At 46.7% G+C, this 17,593-nt stretch overlaps 1 protein-coding gene across 4 annotated transcripts in view; it reads left to right on the top strand.

The window, feature by feature from the left end:
* Positions 1-17,593, top strand: part of LOC137351583 (CUGBP Elav-like family member 4) — a 402,153-nt gene that overhangs the window by 153,434 nt on the left and 231,126 nt on the right. The gene's annotated exons all lie outside the window — the stretch shown is intronic.

A 17,593-nucleotide genomic window follows, 5' to 3' on the forward strand; every position in this document is an offset into this window, starting at 1 on the left:
AGACAAAAATATGACAGTAAGCAGATGTTAGGACTTGCAATCAGGAGCTTGGTCAAAGAGATAGGTTTTTAGGAGCATCTTGAAGGAGGAGCGAGAGGTTGATAGGCAGAGAGGTTTAGCGAGTGAATACCAGAGCTTAGGGCCTTGGCACCGAATGCATGGCTGCCAATAGTGGAGTGAAGAAAATCAGGGATATGTAGGGGGTCAGAATGGACCAGATTGGGTAACCACGGCAGATTTCCTTCCCAAAAGTGAACCAGTTGTGTTTTTATTATAAGCAAAGTTGTCACTTTTACAGCTTATTCACTTCCAGGTTTTAAAAAAAATATACTGAGTTCAAATTCTCAAACTGTTGTGCCCTCTGGATTATTAGACCAGACCGCTGGATTACAAGATCACTAACGTAACCATTACACCACTATATCTATTGCAACACAAACCTGGCTACAATTTGGCACAAGTTAACACTAGACCAATGAGTTTCCTTGGAGGAAATGCAAAAGACAGTTGGTTCCCATCCAACGTAACCCTCCCCTCCCCCCCCCCTCCCCCCACCCACTACCCTTCTCCAAGCCCTTGTTTCTTCTTTCCCTGCTTTCCTCCATCTTCACTGATTGATCTTCCTGATAACGAGCTGAATTGGATTGTGGCAAAATCACGACCTTATTGAAACATTGGGAATATGGCTCAGTAACACATTACACAGTGCGTTTAGTGATAGAGCCATTGAGGATACACTGTGCCAACATTTTGCTTTCATTTTTAGGAGTAACAAATGCAAGAAAAGAAAGGGACGTTGAAGCACGATTCTCTGTCCCCATATGATTCTAAAAGGTTGTCCCACATGGTGAAAGCCCACTTTAAGAGGAGAGCATAGATTAAGTGAAGCATTTTTTTTCACCACAGGGTGTTCCTATTGAACAGACTTCTGTTGAAGTACAGATGGTGTAATGGCAGCACTGATAATACTCTTGACCATCCGTGGCATAGTTACAGGAGACATAAGGAACCGAGAGAAATGCCATAACCAATAATCCACATGTGACTATACCACAGGGATGCTGCAGGCAATTTCAGCAAGACATTAAGTAAAATTGAGATAATTAAACACAGAATCTATAACGACTGACACAGGTCCAATGTGAAAGGACTAAAGACTCACGCTACATACAATAGGCGAAGAAACGGCATCAGAATAGAGAAAGGCCATGAGAGAGAGGCAGAAAGAGAGAGAGAGAGAGAAACAGTCAGACAGAGAGAAAGGGAGGAGGGAAAATAAAACAATAAGTGGCAGAGAAACAAGGAGGATAGAGAAACGGAGAGTCACCAATAGGAAGGGAGAGTGAGATAGTCGGACAGAAAAGAATGAGAGAGAGAGATTGATGAGAAAGACAGATAATGAACTGGATTTTCTGACAGGCTTTGAGACTCCGATGTCAGGACTGAATGGGGGTCCCGAGCCCACTCTTGACAGCAGCATGCCCCTTGGCGCAATCTTCCCAGAGGCGACCTCCTAATTGGCCGCACTCGTCATCCTATTTAGGATATTAAGGATGGCCCAGATAGAGGGCTGACACCTCTCAAGCTTTGGCCGCCCCACTGGGAGAGGTGGGTGCTGCTGAGCAAGGTTGGGGACCGCGAGGGCGTCTCAACATGGAGGTCTGCATTTCAATTTAAAAATTCTGTTAGGTCCCTCAGACTGGAGGGGTTTCCCCTCCAGTTGGATCATTTCGGCCATGGGAGCAGCCTTTCCTGGTCCTGGCTCCGGCCCCCTCTCGGGGCATGGAACCTCCGCCTCTGATGGCACACACGGTTCGCCACAGGAAGGCTGCCTCCATTGCGATGGTGGCCTCCATACGTGTGGTGGGCCACTCCACTGGCGGCAAAATGCTAGCGCGCCCGCAAAATCGAACCTAATCAGCTTAATTGGCTGCCTACCACTGTGGTGCAAGCAACTGATCCAAGTCCCTGTCTGCACACCCATGGGAAACATCCCCAGTGGCGGGAATGCTTCGGGGAGCTGTCCTGACGCAGTTTCCTCCTATGTTCCTGCTGCCACCCCCCCAACCCCTCCCCCCCACCTCCCCGCAACCCCATCCCCCACCTCCAAATCTGCCACTCTGGGGCCAAGAAAATTCAGTCCAAGGTTGAAGATGAAATAGAGGCCCAAGAGCCTGGAGATACTGGGTTGTGATGTTACTTGTCTAACCACGTTTACATGCTGCTGACGGGGGCCCCTTGCCCAGGTCTGTTCTGTGGCAAGGGAAACATTTGGAGGCTGCAATTGTCCTTAGCTTCAGGATAAGCCAGGCTCCCATTTCCAACCAGGAAAGCATGCACCTGCAGATGCTGGGTAGGAACAGCATATCCTCCACCATTGAATAGCTGGCTAACATTCTATGACTGCCAGAAAGAAAATGGGTTAAAAAAAGGGTGGGAATGGACAGGAGAGGATGAAAATTGGTGATGGGGGAAGCAAGATGTCCACTTTTGATACCAGGTTCTAAAGAAACCTTGTGCATCTCGTGCACATTCATACCCAATGGGGAAGAGAATAGAGGGAAATGGAAGCAGGGTGAGAGGAGGCAATTGGAGTGGGCAGAGGCTTGTGTGGCATAGACCAGTTGGGTCAAATTGCCTGTTTCTCTGTAGTAGATTCTGTCATTCATTGTGACAGTTTGTTGACTCCTAGTCCTTCACCTCTGTATTTCTTCCCCTCTTGCCCACTGTTAGCCTACAGGCCTTCCCTTAGACAAAAGACCTCAGTCCTAAAGCCGTCAAAATGAGATTGTGTGTGTGTTTTATTTATTGATACAGCACTGAAACAGGCCCTTTGGCCCACCAAGTCTGTGCTGACCATCAACCACCCATTTATACTAATCCTACATTAATCCCATATTCCAACCACATCCCCAACCACCTACCTGTACTAGGGGCAATTTATAATGGCCAATTTACCTACCAACCCACAAGTCTGTGGCTGTGGGAGGAAACCGGAGAACCCAGCGAAAACCCACGCAGTCAAACTCCGCACAGGCAGTACCCAGAATTGAACCCGGGTCGCTGGAGCTGTGAGGCTGCAGTGCTAACCATTGCGCCACTGTGCCGCCCCTGTGTGCTGGTGTTTATCTCGCAGAGCTGGCTCTTGAAGCTACTCCAGAGATTTCTTTCTAAACTTCAACAAGGCCCACCGAATATGAGGGAAGCTGCCCTTTCCTTTTAATGGCTTCAACAAAGGATGCTATGAATTTAGCTCTGTTTATGCACATTCAATAATAACAAAAATGAAGAATCTTCTGTTGGAAGAGACATATTCTCCTTGCAGCATGAGCATTCCTCCAATTACCAGTGCCTTTGAGTCTGATCTATAGTGGTAGGGATTGTTACTTTTGTGATGCCAGGTAGGTTGTGTCTGCCAAATGAGAGTAAAAGACTTCAAGCCAATGGCACTTTTGTCTGTCTTACATCTGCTAATGAGGTTTGGATGCGACAGCATAAAGATAGCAAAGTAGCTTTGTTAATCAAGACAGTAATAACTCCGTAAATAGGCCTGTCCATCTTCTACCTCCATCATTTTGCTTTACTTCCTTATCAATACTGTTAGAAAGATTATGCGTTTACAGTCAGATTAAAGAGCTCAGCCCATCATAATTACTGCATAGATTCCAATGCCTAGTCCAGCCAATGGGTAGAATATCAAATGGTCTTTCTTTGCTGGTTTTAAGTACAATATTGGCCGCCTCCACTCAGTTTGTAAATACCCTGCCTAATATGGACCTGAGAATGCAGCCCCAGGAAAAGAAAGAAAAGACTTGCAATCATATAGCGCCTTTCACAAACTCAGGACGCCCAAAATAGTTTTACAGCCGAGGAGGTGTAGTCACTGTTGTAATGTCAGAAACGTGGTAGCCAATTTGTGCACAGCAAGCTCCCACAAACAGCAACGAGATAATGACCAGATAATTGGTTTTATTGATGTTGTCTGAGGGATGAATATTGGTGCAGGAAACTGGGGAAAACTATTTCTTCAAATAGTGTAACTGAGAGGGTAGACAGGGCCTCGGTTTAATGTCTCATCTGAAAGTGCAGCAAAGTTCTTAACTCCTAGTCTGTGCTTAGATAACTCATTTCAGACAGGGTAGTGATGGGTGAGAGAATGAAGAAAAAGAAGAGAAGACCACTGACAACATCCCACAGTCAGGATGACTGTGTAAGCAGGGTCCATAGGCAAACAGAGCAGTAGTTCGCTGATTGGTACACAATAGACTCCCAGGTTGTATTATTAATAGCATTGACTTAGAGAAAGGTAGTGTGTGTGGGGGTGGGGATGGGGGGGCGGTGGAATTGTGTATACAAGGCTACATTCTACCATAATAATAAAAGCAAAATACTGCGGATGCTGGAAATCTGAAATAAAAACAAGAAATGCTGGAACCACTCAGCAGGTCTGGCAGCATCTGTGGAAAGAGAAGCAGAGTTAACGTTTCGGGTCAGCGACCCTTCATCAGAACAATGAAGGGTCGCTGACCCGAAACGTTAACGCTGCTTCTCTTTCCACAGATGCTACCAGACCTGCTGAGTGGTTCCAGCATTTCTTGTTGGTATGCTACATTCTACCAGTTGTGTTTCAGTACACTATCTGCCAGTAAGAAATACAAACCTTCATAGAATTCTAAAAATCACTCTGGCTTATATTAGTTTAGAGCGCATATTAACACCACAGTGTCAGCCAATGAATTAGAGACAGGGCCGGGCTTACAGCAGGACTCATCCAATGTCTATTTACTCAGCAAACAGTCTACAGAATCTACTTAAAAAGAATTTCCACAAAATACGGCAAACGGAACTCATGTCTGAAACTGCAACAATATCCCTGATTAAAGCAGGGTGATTTGTCCAGTGAAATCTAGTGAGTGGAGGATGGTTACATAATCCAAATTATTTGCATTAACTCAATCCTAGTCACTTCCAGCAGACTGACGGGGGCATTTACCCAATCACCTTCATTCTGACCAGGAATAGATGTGAAGCATGTTACTGGGAGAAGACGTGACCTATTTGTCTGACAGCCAATTATTTTAACAGGTGCATTAGTTAACCTCTTTCAAAAGTATTAAAATGGCAAGAAGAGCAATGTGACACGAAAACGGCAGTATTTGGGCACACTTCCTGCCCATTGAAAGTGCAGCAATTCGTCCACTGTTAGCTTTGCCCAGTGAATAATCTTTGCTCCTGCACTGTTACCTCTGGTATCCCCCAAGGTTCTATCCTTGTTCCCTTCTATTTCTCATGTATGTGCTGGCCCTCGGTGACATCATCCGAAAGCAGAGCATTAGTTTCCACATGTATGCTGATGACACCCAGCTCTAACTCACCATAACTTCTTTCAACTCCTCCACTGTCTCTAAATTATCAGACTGCTTGTCTGACATCTAGTGCTGGCTGAGCAGGAATTTCCTCCAATTAATTATTGGGAAGACTGAAGCCATTGTCATCGGTTCGTGTCACAAACTCGGTTTGCTAGACACCCAGTCCATTCCTCTCTGTGGGGACTGAGGCTGAACCAGACTGTCGAAACCATTGTGTCATATTTGACATCGAGATGAGCTTCCAATCACATATCAATGCATCACTAAGGCTACCTATTCCCACTTCTCTAACATGGCCTGACTCCTTCCTTGCCTCAGCTGATCTGCTGCTGAAACCCTCATCCATGCCTTTGTTACCTCTCTGACTATTCCAGTGCACTTCTGGCTGGTCTTCCACATTTTACCCTCCATAAACTAGAGGTCATCCAAAACTCTGCTCCCCATGTTTTCAAATTCCTCCATGGCCTCACCGTTCCCTGCCCCTGTAATCTCCTCGACCCCTCTGAGATGTCTGTGCATCTCTAATTCTGGCCTCTTGAGCATCCTCGATTTTGATCGCTCTTACATTGGTGGCCATTCCTCTGGTTGCCAAGGGCCTAAGCTCTGGAATTCCCTCCCTAAATTTTTCTGCTCTCCGCCTCTCTTTCCTCCTTTAAGATGATCCTTAAAACCAAACCCTTTGGCCAAGGTTTTGGTCACCTGCCCCAATATCTCCTTATGTGGCTTGATGTCAAATTATACTTTATAACACTTCAGTGAAGAGTCTTGGGATGTTTAGTTACATTAACGATGCTATATAAATTCAAGTTGCTGTTGGTATTGTTAAAGTGTAGCAACTGTTATTATGTAGGCCAGGACTTGAACACAAAAGTCAAGGCTGACACCCCAATGCAGTACTGAGGGAGTGCTGCACTCTCAGAGGTGCCATCTTTTGAATGAGATGTTAAACTGAGGACCCTCTGCCCTCTCAGGTGGGTGTAAAAGATCCCATGGTACTATTTTGAAGAAGAGCAGGGGAGTTCTCCCCGGTGTCCTGGCCAATATTCATCCCTCAACCAACATCACAAAAAATAGATCATGTGGTCATGATCACATTGCTGTTTGTGGGAGCTGCCATTGGCTGCCGTGTTTCCCACATGACAACAGTGACGACCCTTCAAAAGTATTTTATTGGCTGTAAAGCGCTTTGGGATGTCTGGTGATCATGATAGGCGCTATATAAATGCAAATCTGTCTTTCTTTCTTCAGGCAAAGGATCTTGTTATGTTAGCTCCCCCCCACTCCGGATTCCTATTTTCTATTAAAATGTCCATTTAATTTTCTGTCTGTTTACTGCACTTGCAATGCTGGAAAGCCTGATCAGTGACAGATAACGATTCTCTTCAGCGTATATTCAATCTTCTAATTACAATGAAAATAGTTTGAGGAAACAATTTGTCTGCAAGCACTAAGATCTTCCCTGCCTGCGTCTACAGAATTCAATACAGAGGGAGACCTTTTAAATTAAGTTTGGATCAGATGGCCATTAACAGGAGCTTACAAGAACTGTCAGTGTGAGTGCCAGAGTCTGCAAGGGATCCTGCGTCAGAAGCCTTTACTCTCAGCTGCATATTGAACCAAGTCTGTAGGAAGCATTTTGGAAGTGGTACAGCCATGTTGCAGCTTTCCACTCTCTCACAGCTCAGTCCTCAGATCTCCTGTTGCTCCTTTTCCCCTCATTTTATTTTCTGCACAGCTTCAATAGTTTACCCCGTGTTTACCCTTACGTGTCGATGCCCTTAAAGTTGGTACTGTTCCGCAGGTAGTGGACGCACCTCCCTGCGCTGCCCTCCCCCCCACTCCCCCACCAACACCTCAACATTGCTTTGCCCCTGAGCTGCAGACAGTGGATGTTGGCAACCTACCCACCTGTGGAGGGCATCACTGTCGAATCCAACTCTAATGTGATGCCCACGCACGCACACCTCCACGTCAGGTTGTGGTCAGGAGCAGGATCCACTGCCGTTATGATCTACTTTTTCTCAATTTCATTCATTTACTTTGTCCTGAATGATCCTCATCCTTTTTCTAATCATTTTTCAAAGCTGTGGCAACCAATTTTCTTTGCAGTTACCTTGTGTCCACTACCCGCCCGCCCCCCCACTTTCTCCTTTCTTGTTGCTGTTTTCTGAAACTGCTTTGGAATTTTGTCTTCAGTCTTGTGACTCCACACAGGCTGTTCATTCAGTTGGAGAGAACATTGGCTCATTGGGCATGGGACGGCTCAGCTTTTCTGGGTAAACTAAGGTTGATTTTTTTTTCTTGCTTTGCACAGTGGTAATTAAGGTTAACGGACCCTCCAGGTTTGGCCTGAAGTCTTCAGCAATTAATGATTAAACTCCTAGTCACTACTGCGATGGACTGAATGGCCACCTCCTGTGCTGTATCATTCTCTGATTCTAACTCTGGGAGCAAAATCAAAGGGACATTTAAATAAATGGTGTTTCCTTTCAATTTCTTTGGGCACATTTGTTGATTTATTCTTAATGAATTTCAAAAAAATTGGAGATGAATAAAGGCAGTTTGACTGACAGTTGAATTATCCAATCGGGAAATGGAGAGTCTGTTTGCTTTCCAATTGGCAGTGGGGAAGGCGGGGCGTCGTGAGGATGGACATGTCAGGCGACCAATAGCGGAAGTGATGGGACTTCCAGGGATTCATTCAACTCGAGTAGGCAGCTGATAAGTATTGGAATTCAGGCGTACAATTCGGCCTTCCCAAATGCCAGCCCTTAAAACTACGGCAAGGACCAGCGGCGCAGTGGTTAGCACCGCAGCCTCACAGCTCCAGCGACCCGGGTTCAATTCTGGGTACTGCCTGTGTGGAGTTTGCAAGTTCTCACTGTGTCTGCGTGGGTTTACTCCGGGTGCTCCGGTTTCCTCCCACAAGCCAAAAGACTTGCAGGTTGGTAGGTAAATTGGCCATTATAAATTGCCACTAGTATAGGTAGGTGGTAGGGAAATATAGGGACAGGTGGGGATGTGGTAGGAATATGGGATTCGTGTAGGATTAGTATAAATGGATGGTTGATGGTCGGCACAGACTCGGTGGGCCGAAGGGCCTGTTTCAGTGCTGTATCTCTAAACTAAACTAAACTAAACTAAAAAACGTTCCATATTATGTTGCACCAGGAGGAAAATCGTAGGGAATTCTCCAAATGAATGGTGAATCTGATTCCTTTTGTTATCAGCTTCTCATAACTCTCATCCATTCCTCGGGACTTTATTGTCTGATGTTTAAAATGTCAAGGTAAGGTGCACTTGTCCTCCCTCTGCCATTTTATTGGCGTGCTACATGCAATGTTGTAGAGTCATTGCAGTCTCACTTTACGATAGCAGCCAAACGTAACCCTGACCCAGAAGATAACCCCTGGAATATGTCCAATCAGAGCTGGTATACCTTAGAGACAAGTGTGGCTGATATGTGCATTCTACTTCCTGTCATGCACCCCCAGAGGACATGCTCTGAGCTGTGTGGATGAATTGGTGAAATTATCCTCCTCCTTATTTACTTAAATTATTTGGCTATGGGACACTCATAAATGGAGGCCTTAAGTATTATACTCAGTCGAGAAAATTTTATAGACCCAGCTGGAAGCAAAACCCACAGGGAATGAAGCTTGGAGAATCGGAGATCTAATCATAGAATCATATATCACAGAAAGAGGCAGTTTGGCCCATCGTGCCTTGTCCTGCTCTTTGGAAAGAGCAATCCAATTAGTCCCACACCCGCACTCTATCCCCGTAGCCCTGCAATTTTTTTTGCTTTTCAGGTATATATCCGCACACTCGGAAAATGACTCCTTTTGGGTTTATCTGCACCATAAAATATGACAAGCTGACTACCACAGTAGTAACTGTGTAACTGTGTTTTGAACACAAAAGTCCGAGTGTATCAGGCCTGTGTCCTCAGTACCTTGCTCTACGGCAGCGAGGCCTGGACAACGTATGCCAGCCAAGAGCGACGTCTCAATTCATTCCATCTTCGCTGCCTTCGGAGAATACTTGGCATCAGGTGGCAGGACTATATCTCCAACACAGAAGTCCTTGAAGCGGCCAACACCCCCAGCTTATACACACTACTGAGTCAGCGGCGCTTGAGATGGCTTGGCCATGTGAGCCGCATGGAAGATGGCAGGATCCCCAAAGACACATTGTACAGCGAGCTCGCCACTGGTATCAGACCCACCGGCCGTCCATGTCTCCGCTATAAAGACGTCTGCAAACGCGACATGAAATCGTGTGACATTGATCACAAGTCGTGGGAGTCAGTTGCCAGCATTCGCCAGAGCTGGCGGGCAGCCATAAAGGCAGGGCTAAATTGTGGCGAGTCGAAGAGACTTAGTAGTTGGCAGGAAAAAAGACAGTGGCGCAAGGGGAGAGCCAACTGTGCAACAGCCCCGACAAACAAATTTCTCTGCAGCACCTGTGGAAGAGCCTGTCACTCCAGAATTGGCCTTTATAGCCACTCCAGGCGCTGCTTCACAAACCACTGACCACCTCCAGGCGCGTATCCATTATCTCTCGAGATAAGGAGGCCCAAAAGAAAGAAAGAAAGAAAATATGACAAGCTGACTACCACAGTAGTAACTGTGTAACTGTGTTTTGACATGTTACAAGACCATTGGTTCTTGATTTGCAAGTGGAACAAATTGTGTAATTGGATCCCCAAAAACATGGAAATCCTATGTAATGAAAATAGAATGTTAATTAGTCACTATGCAGCAGTGGCTCAGTCACGGGCCTATAGACAGGGCTGTTTTGAGTTGACAGTTATTTATTGAGGTATCAGCATTTGTGGGTCTATCAGCCATTTCGTTTTGAAGCAGTTTGTCCCATATTTCTAAGTTTGCATATATGCCATTCACAAGGAGAGCACCACATCATGTAGTCATTGCACAAATGTAACTAATGATACACAGCTCAAGGCGAACAGTATCTCAAAGCTGCCCCAGCCATTGCCTATAAATAACATCATCCTTGCCAATTTTCCTATGTCCCTCAGGGGTTGGATTTCCTCACCAGTTAACCCGTTCATGTAAGATTTTTTTCCCATGCTATTGTAAGCTCATTGGATGGACAGTGGGGAGCTGGAGGGATGCAGTGAAAAAGTAGGCAGGTAGATGAGTTTGTTGGTTCTGGTGGAGCCTCGTTAAAATTCCTCATGTTCCTGCCAGCCTGTTTGGTGCCACATGCTCCATGGAGTAAGGATTCAACTTTTGCATGCGATTTCTGATTCAGGTTGAGGGACTTCAGTTACGTGGATAGATTGGAGAAGCTGGGGTTGCACTTCTTTAAGAAGAGAAGGTTGAGAGGAGATTTGATAGAGGTGTTCAAAATCATGAGTCGCCTAGACAGAGTAGATAGGGAGAAACTGTTCCCACTGGTGGAAGGATCGAGAACCAGAGGACACCGATATAAGGTGAATGGCAAAAGAAGCAATGGCAACATGAGAAACCTTTTTACGCAGCAAGTGGTTAGGATCTGGAATGCACTGCCTGAGTGTGTAGTGGAGGCTGATTCAATCCTGGCTTTCAAAAGGGAACTGGATAAGCACCTGAAGGGAAAAAAAAATTATCGGACCATGGGGAAAGGGTCAGGGAGTGGGATGAGCTAAATTACTCTTGAAGAGAGCCAGCATGGACTCGACAGGCCAAATGGCCTCCTTTTTATGCTGTAACCATTCTGCAATTCTGTGAATTGTGAGTCTCAGGAAATTACCTGCAAGGTGAATGTAAAATTGTCAGGACTTAGTGAGATCACTTGGGGCCTGTCAGCCCTCTTTTTCCAGTAAGTAAGGTTGTCAACTCAGGTTGGACATATTCCCTGCGATCACATGACCCCCTGGCTCCAACTGCCCCTCCCACACACTCCCATCATCTTTGTGGCTCCTTCCCCTGCAATTAAAAAGAAAGTCGTCCATTTATACAGAGCCTTTCATGACCGTGGGATATCCCAAAGCGCTTTACATCCAATGACGTACCTTTGAAGTGTAGTCATTGTGGTAATGTAGGAAATGTGGAGGCAAATTTGTGCACAGCTAACGCTCACAAACAACAATGTTAATGATTAGGTAGTCTGTTTCAGTGATGTTGCTTGAGGGATAAATATTGGCCCCCGGGACACTGGGGAGAACGTCCCTGCTCTTCGAAATAGTGCTCTGGGATCTTTTACGTCTGTCTGTGAGGGCGGGTGGGAATCATGCTAACAATGTCTCATTTGAAAGACATGCCTTTGACAATGCAGCACACCCTCAGCACTGCACTGGTAATGTCTGGAGTGGGGCTTAAACCCGCAACCCGACTCTGAGGTCAGAGTGCGACCAACTGAACCTCAGCTGACACCGTGCTTTTCAAAAGTACCCGAGCGTGGCATGTCGCGGTCAACATCTAATAAGGGCGGAAAATAATTGTGTGGCGAATGTGACAGAAAAGATAATTTAGTGACAGTGAATCGGACCCTATGGGGAATTGGCTCTTAAGAGGCTTCTAAACACCACTAACGGCGAGTGTAATTAGAGCCATAGCCCTTGTGTGCTGTTATAATGTCTTGCGATCCCCCCGCTATTAGTCATTCCGAACAAGGAGCTCCTCAATAAGCTTGGAAGATAAATGATGGGAATTAGCTGGCCGCTGCAGCTTTTGATGGCTCCTTCTTTATTTTGCGTTGCTATTTATTTACTTTGTACTTGCACAGGGAGGGCGTGTGGTGGGAGAGCAGTTGCACTGTGATGGATGGTTCCACCTAAGAGACAAACGCGGCTGCTCGGGTTTATCACCTGGCTTTGTTTCATACCGCTGAAGACGTATGAATTCAGTTTTTCTCCCTGACAGCTCCGACTCGCATTGGGGTTGCAGTTTCCACCGTTGTCAACCACCCCTCCAGCACCTCATCCCAAGTGTCGATGGGATATTCGCCTGCAGCGGGCATCTCATACAAACCACGATTCTTTCCTTACCACCTGGCCCGCTATATGCGCACACTTATTTGCACCTCTGAAATGAAAATGCCTGTGCCAAATATAGAGGACAATTTTTTTTTTGTTCGTTTGTGGGATGTGGGCATTGCTGGCTCGGCCTTCATTTGTTGCCCATCCTTAATTGCCATTGAGAAGGTGGTGGTGAACCACCTTCTTGAACCGCTGCAGTGTTTGTGGTGTAGGTACACCCACAGCGCTGTTAGGAAGGGAGTTCCAGGACATTGACCAGTGACAGTGAAGGAACGGCGATGTAGTTCCAAGTCAGGATGGTGTGTGGCTTGGAGGGGAACTTGCAGGTGGTGATGTTCCCATGCATCTGCTGCCCTTGTCCTTCTAGCTGGTAGAGGTCGTGGGTTTGAAAGCTGCTGTTGAAGGAGTCTTGTGCGTTTTGTAGATGGTACACAGTGTTGCCACTGTGCGTCAGTGGTGGAGGGAGTGAATGTAGAAGGTTGTGGATGGTGTGCCAATCAAGTGGGCTGCTTTGTCCTGGATGGTGTCGAGCTTGTGTTGTTGGAGCTGCACCCATCCAGGCAAGTGGAGAGTATTCCATCACTCTCCTGACTTGAGCTTTATAGAACTTTGGTCAAGTTATGGCACAAAAAGAGGCCGTTCAGCCCATCATGTCTGTGCAGGCTGAAAAAACTAGCCGCCCAATCTAATCCCACCTTCCAGCACCTGGTCCATAGCCTTGCAGGTTACAGCACTTCAGTTGCAGGTCCAGGTACCTTTTAAATGAGTTGAGGGTTTCTGCCTCCACCACCAATTTGGGCAGTGAATTCCAGACACTCACCATCCTCTGGCTGAAAATGTTTTTCCTCATGTCCCCTCTAATCCTTCTACCTGAAAAACCTTTAAATCTGTGCCCCCTGGTAATTGACCTCTCCACGAGGGGAAACATGTCCTTCCTGTCTACTCTATCTATAAACCCTCATAATTTTGTACACCTCAATTAAATCACCCCTCAGCCTTCTCTGTTCTATGGAAAACAACCCTAGCCTATCCAGTCTTCCCTGATAGCTGCAACTTTCAAGCCTTGGCAACATTCTTGTAAATTTCCTCTGTACTCTCTCCAGAGCAATTATGTCCTTCCTGTAATGTGGTGACCAGAAGATGTAGAGGGTGTAGATGGTGGACAGGCATTGGGGAGACAGGAGGTGAGTTAGTTACTCATTGCAGAATTCCTAGCCTCTGACCTGCTCTTGTAGCCTAGGTGGCTGGTCCAATTCAGTTTCTGGTCAATGGTAACCCTCAGGATGTTGTTAATGGCGGATTCAGCGACAGTAATACCATTGAACATCAAGGGGAGATGGCTAGATTTTCTCTTGTTTGCGATGGTCATTGCCTGGCACTTGTGTGACGTGAATGTTACTTGCCACTTATCAGCCCAAGCCTGGATGTTGTCCAGGTCTTGCTGCAGTGGGACACTGGCTGCTTCAGTATCAGAGGAGTTGCAAATGGTGCTGAAGATTGTGCAATCATCAGCGAACATCCCTACTTCTGATCTTATAATGGAGGGAAGGTCATAGATGAAGCAGCTGAAGATGGTTGGGCCTAGGACACTATCCTGAGGAACTCCTGCAGTGATGTCCTGGGACTGAGATGATTGACCTTCAACAACTACAACCATCTGCTTTGTACTAGGTATGACTGCAATCAGCGGAGAGTTTTCCTCCAGATTTCCATTGACTCCAGTTTTACTAGGGCTCCTTGATGCGCTTTTGGTCAAATGCTGCCTTGATATCAAGGGCAGGCACTCTCATCTCACCTGGTGCAGTGCTCTCCTTCCTTCGTGTCTGGGAGAGGCCTGGGATTTCCACGTCTCATGACATGAAATGATGCTCTCTCCTGCTAGACAAGGGCCTCTCAGGATGAAACATCGTAATGCGCCCGAATAACAAAAAACAATGCAATAATTGGTTTTAGTAAAATATTAGTTCCCGTTATTACTTTGCCTTCACTTTTCCATTCATCACCTCCTGTTTTCTAGTGAGTGCCTGCTTTTCTGTACTGCTGGCTTTCTGTTCTTCATGGCTGGTTGCTGTTTTTCTTCTGTATTCTGGGGTAGCCTCCTGCCCTTTGTGTAGGCCAGGGACTAGAAATTGGATAAAGGGTAAAAAGGAATGTTCTGTACATCTACACCAGATGGATGAAGGTGGGGAACTGATGATTGCAGTGCTCCGCAAAGTAGACTTTGAATTCCTGATGCGCGTTCCCGGGGTACGGAGTGCTGTACCCAGGAGCCCTAATTCAGAATGCCGATTCCTCTGTCTGAAACAGATGTCATTGTGAGAGTCAACGAAAGATTCAACTGACATCAGTGGACCATCTGAGGTCCACAGGCACAATGTTGGGACAGTGCTGTAATAGATGATTTCAGCCAATGATGTACTTGGGGTCGCTAACAAGTAATTGATGGGGGTCCCTGCCCTTAATCACTATCCAGCCCACCTGGGCTGGAAAGAGCACAGGCCTGGCAGTTAGATGAGGGCAGGATCAAGCTTAGTGGTGCTGCCCCTCACAGTCAAATAGGCTGTCAGCATTCACTGCCCAGACACTCACCTGAAGTCTGCAGGGTGAGTACCCAGCGGACAGCTGATGATGCTCACTCGGAGGGTTGTGAATCTTGGGAATTTTCTACCCCAGAGAGCTGTAGATGCTCAGCCGCTGAGTATATTCAAAACAGAGATGGATAGATTTTTGGATGTCGAGGGCTGAATTTTACAGACACCCACAATGCCGTAGGTCGTGGCACGTGGGGCCGGAAAATGCCTCAGAGAGGGCCGCCACGTCTCCCTACACTGGCAGGGCCAGGCCTGATATTGCCAGCGGTGGCGAGGCCTCGTGTCGGCTCCCCCGCCCCTTGGTGACAAGACCGCCATTTAAATATTTATATAAATTAAAATCATTGAATTAATGACACTTATGCTCCCTCCGTCTGTCACAGTGCGATTGTTGTGCCGCTGGCCAGCAGTCCCACATCTGCGGATCCCCGTCTGGGGAAATGAGGCAGAACACTGGTTGGGAGGGGAAGGAGGTAAGTTTCTCAGTGCGGGACAGGGGAACGGGGTCAAAGAAACATCATTGGTGTAGGGGATGGTGGCAAAGGGTTAAAGTTTATGCCCTTTGGCGGGGGAGTGGGAGAAGGTAAGGTAGACAAGGTAAGTGTTTTGCGGGGGGAGAGGGCAAGTAATTAATTTTATGGTTATTGGGGGTTGGGAGAGGGGCAAAATAAATGTATTTAATTTTTTTCTTTCACAGTTTCTTTAAATAGTAAAATTGAATGGTAGGGCTCGAAGCCCTTTTTAAAAATTGGCGCCTGCGCACAGACAGCTGACACCTTTGCCGGGGACGGACAGCCAGCCCCCTCCACGTCATCGCGGGGCAGTCCGCCCCTGCTATTTCAATGGGCTGCCTTGCTTAGAATCGCAGTGGCTCTGCATCATGCCATCGTTTTGATCAGTGCTGGGCGTATAAATTTTCGCCCCTAGACTCGAGGGATATGGGGTGAAAAAGTGTTGATGTGAAAGTTCAACCATGATCTTATCGAATGGCGGAGCAGACTCGAGGGGCCATGTGGCTGACTCCTGTTCCTGTTTCCTGTGTTCTTATGATGCTCCCAACCGGAGCTGGTCTCGTCAAGGGAGGCAAAAGAGGAACACTGCAGAAAAATAAACCGCAAAGGCAGGAACAGTGTATGGTACCTTTTATTTAAACTCTCTATTCTGTTTGCGATGAAAAATCAATTTATTTGACTTGATGGTACATGTGGAGTCCAATGGGCAACAGTTGGAGCAGAGAGAGATAACCCTGTGGGGAGAGAGTGAGCACACGTATGGTCTGATAATATGAAGGTAGATGGTGGAATTTGAATTCAGTTAATAAATCTGGAGTTAGTCTTCTGGTGATCATGAAACCATTGTCGATTGTTGTAAAAACCCAAATGGTTCATTAATGTCCTTTAGGGAAGGAAATCTGCCATCCTTAACTGGTCTGGCCGACATGTGACTCCAGACCCTCAGCAATGTGGTTGACTCTTAAATGCCCTCTGAAATGGCCTGCAAGCCACTCAATTGTATCAAACCACTACAAAAGGAAAGGAATGAAATCGGACAGATCACTCAGCATCAACCCAGGCACCGGAAACGACAACGGCAAACCCAGCCCTGTCGACCCTGCAAAGTCCTCTTTACTAACATTTGGGGCCTGTGCCAAAATTGGAAGAACTGTCCCACAGACTAGTCAAGCAACAGCCTGACATAGTCATACTCATGGAATTATACCTTACAGACAATGTCCCAGACGTCACCGTCCCCATCCCTGGGTATGTCCTGAACCACCGGCAGGACAAACACAGCAGAGGTGGCGGCACAGAGGCATACAGTGAGCTGGCCAAGTCCTAAAGGCCATAGCTGCTAGACTGGGTGTGCAGCAGGTGCTGAGGGGAACAACAAGAGGGAAAAACCTACTTGACCTCATCCTCACTAATCTACCTATCGCAGATGCATGTGTCCATGACAGTATTGGTAGGAGTGACCACTGCACAGTCTTGTGGAGACGAAGTCCTGACTTCACATTGAGGGTACCCACCATTGTGTTGTGTGGCTAAATGGGATAGATTTTGAACAGATCTAGCAACTCAAAACTGGGCACCCATGAGGCGGTGTGGGCCATCAGCAGCATTGTATTCAATCATTGTATTACCACAATCTGTAACCTCATGGCCTGGCATGTCCCCCACTCTACCATTACCATCCAACCTGGGGACCAACCTTGGTTCAATGAAGAGTGCAGGAGGGCATTCCAGGAGCAGCACCAGGCATACCTGAAAATGAGGTGTCAGCCTGGTGAAGCTACAACACAGGACAGCTTGCATGCCAAACTGCGTAAGCAGCATGCGACAGACAGGGCTAAGTGATCCCATAACCAACGGATCAGATCTAAGCTCTGCAGTCCTGCCACATCCAGCCGTGAATAGTGGCGAATAATTAAACAACTAGCAGGAGTAGAAGGCTCCACAAATATCCCCATCCTCAACGATGAGGTAGCCCAGCACATCAGTGCAAAAGACAAGGCTGACGCATTTGCATCTATCTTCAGCCAGAAGTGCCGAGTTGATGATCCATCTCAGCCTCCTCCTGAAGTCCCCAGCATCACAGATGTCAGTCTTCAGCCAATCTGATTCACTCCACATGATATCAAGAAACAG

This window comes from Heterodontus francisci, chromosome 36, assembly GCF_036365525.1.
Source record: "Heterodontus francisci isolate sHetFra1 chromosome 36, sHetFra1.hap1, whole genome shotgun sequence".
In the NCBI taxonomy this organism is placed as follows: Eukaryota; Metazoa; Chordata; class Chondrichthyes; order Heterodontiformes; family Heterodontidae; genus Heterodontus; species Heterodontus francisci.